This window comes from Nothoprocta perdicaria, unplaced genomic scaffold (assembly GCF_003342845.1).
Source record: "Nothoprocta perdicaria isolate Ctin4 unplaced genomic scaffold, notPer1 scaffold_93, whole genome shotgun sequence".
Lineage (NCBI taxonomy): Eukaryota > Metazoa > Chordata > Aves > Tinamiformes > Tinamidae > Nothoprocta > Nothoprocta perdicaria.
This window is the reverse complement of record NW_020456232.1, coordinates 2,750,315-2,752,837: the sequence shown is the minus strand read 5'-3', so window position 1 is coordinate 2,752,837 and position 2,523 is coordinate 2,750,315. Positions and strand designations below refer to the sequence as shown.

At 58.1% G+C, this 2,523-nt stretch overlaps 1 long non-coding RNA gene across 1 annotated transcript; it reads left to right on the top strand.

Annotated features, from left to right (window-relative positions):
- Positions 1 to 475: 475 nt before the first annotated feature.
- Positions 476 to 1,167, top strand: LOC112958958. Its single transcript, XR_003251540.1, has 2 exons — positions 476 to 516; positions 839 to 1,167. It is a non-coding gene; the product is annotated as an uncharacterized LOC112958958 (long non-coding RNA).
- The last annotated feature ends 1,356 nt before the right edge of the window (positions 1,168 to 2,523 follow it).

Genomic DNA, 2,523 nt, shown 5'->3' with positions numbered 1-2,523 from the left:
CGGGGGGGCCCGCGGACGCTCTCACATGGCGCGGGAGCCGGGACGCTCCGGGGCGAGGCGGGGGGCTCGGGGCTACCGCCTCCCTCCGCGCGAGGGGGCGGCCGTGGCCCCGCACCCGCTCGCCCCGGCCGCGGGGCCCTCGCCCGCCCCCCGCAGCGACCGGCCCGCCGCTCCGCTCCCCTCCTCTGCCCTCGCCGGGGTGGCCGCGGCGGCTGGGGGCGATGAGCAGATCGCCCTTCCTCCTCCTCCTCCTCCTCCTCGCTGCGAGCTCCCGCGGCTGCGGGGCGCTGCTCCGGACAGGCGGGCACTGCGAGGGCTTCAGCAGGCAGCCCTGCCTCCAGGCGGGGTACCTGGCTCCATCTCTCCTCTCTCCCTCTCCGCCAGCGGCCCTAGGGCTGGCAGGGCCAGCGCCGCACTCTCTCCTGCCACCGTGCGTGCGTGTTTGCAAGGGCTGCCTCGCCCGCTGCTGCTGCTTCCAGACCAACTTTCTCGCCCCCTCGCTCTCTGTCGGCAGAGGTGTGTGGCGGATGCTTTTATACCGCCCTGCCTCCCTCCCCTGCTGTCCTCCCCCCACCACCCTTTTTGCTCCCCCCCTTTTGCGGTCTCCCTCTGTGCAGCTCCTGCCGCAGCCCGGTGTCGCCCCCCCGCAGCCCGCCTGCCCTCCCGGCCCTGCTCCCGTCCGGGGCTCTCACGCAGCAGTGGGCACCCTCAGCTCCTGCTCCCCTTGGAAAGGGAGCAGCACTCTGCACCCCAGCTCCTGCTCCCCTTGGAAAGGGAACTGCGCTCTGCACCCCAGCTCCTGCTCCCCTTGGAAAGGGAACTGCGCTCTGCACCCCAGGTCCTGCGCCTCTTGGAAAGGGAGCTGCGCTCTGCCCCTCAGCCCCTCTGAGCATTTCCACCATGGCCTGGCAAGAACCTGCTCGTACAGAAGTGTCACGTCCCCCTTTGGCAAGTTTGTGTCTCCTCAGCAGGGCACCAGACAAGGGAGAATCCAGGCCCCAAAGGTTTTCACACTTTTTACTTTATTTTTTCCTCAGTATAGTTGCATCCAGTCCGATGGAGTCAAACCTCTCTCTGAGTGTTAAAGATCTGTCTCAGTATAACAAGAACAAATGGAGCTCAAATAAAGTAAAATAAACTCCAAACATAAAGTTACGTAACAAAAATAGGAGTTTGGGAATTTCTGTCATTGTTCTCCAGTTCAGTTACCTGTAAGAACAGCAATATAAGCTACCCTAGTCTTGGCAAGTGTGTGAACGGGAGGCTTTGTGCCTGCTGAGAGACTGCATTCTCGTCAGGATGGCCAGATACAACACGGTGCTGTAATGGAAGAAACTGCTCCCTGCTCCAACCGTTCACAGTCTGACACTGATGTTCTCAAMGGGGTTTCTGTGACTTTGAGGTCGGAGCTCTCTTTCTGTACTTACACTCCTTTCAGGGTAGCGAGCAAGGGGTGCTGTGCCAGCACAGCACAGAGCCACCACGCAGACACCGAGTACTCATGCAAGTGTAATTTGGGAGCATTGCCACTGCAGCCAGCGTGCCAGACTTGCAGTCTTGCTGGGCAGCTCTGCTAGCAGTGTGGCGAGTGCTGGAGTGTCCCAGCCTTTTTCCCTCTGGAGCAGGGGAGCAGCACGTTGCACTCAGACAGGTCAGTGCCTGGGAGCAGCCAGTGCTTGTGGAAGGAAACTCCTGCACGGGTCTCAGTGCATCTCCTAGATAGAGCCCCAAGCGAGTCACAGCCCCCCGCATCCTCCAGGGATGTGTTTCTTGCTCTCAGTGACAAGCGTTGTAAACTGTTACACATCAAATGGCAATACACTCCAGATAATCATACTAGAATGTCATGAAAGATGTGACTGAAAGACAGAACCCTCCAAACCTTCACATTTAATGGTTTTTAATCCCCAAACCTGTTCTGTATTRGCACTGCCTTAGACGCAATCTGCACAGCCCGTCAGGCAGGATAAGGACTCTTGCTCAGCTGTCTTGAGGCTTAGAGCTAACTCTACCCACACTCAGGCTAAGGAAATTGCTTGTTAATTTATACRTGATATTCCCCCCCACAGAACCGCCTTACCGCACGTGCGCTAAGTCATGGGGATGCAAAGTGCCCCATCACTGCTGACCCTGGGTCTGCCTGGGGACCTGCAGCCCCTGGGGACCGACCATGTTATAAGGTGAGATGATGGCACTCAGGCTGCCCCTGAGCAAACTCGGTTGAGTTGTGACAGCAGGGACCATATTCCCAAGAAGGGGGTTRGTTGCATTGCCCAGGCGATGGGCGATGAAAGGGCAGAAAACTGTCCTCCAGGTTCTCCAAAATCAGAACCCATCTAGTGCCTGTCAGTGGATCCTGGCTGTTGAAAACTGGAAACTTGGCATGTGAGCTCTGTGTTTTAGAGCTTAATGCTGCAAATCAATGCCCAAAGAGAGACTGAAGGCTCATAATGCGAAACAGTCCAAGTGACAGCATGGTGAAAAACACACACACACGGATCTGCTGCTGAGCTCTGGGCAATG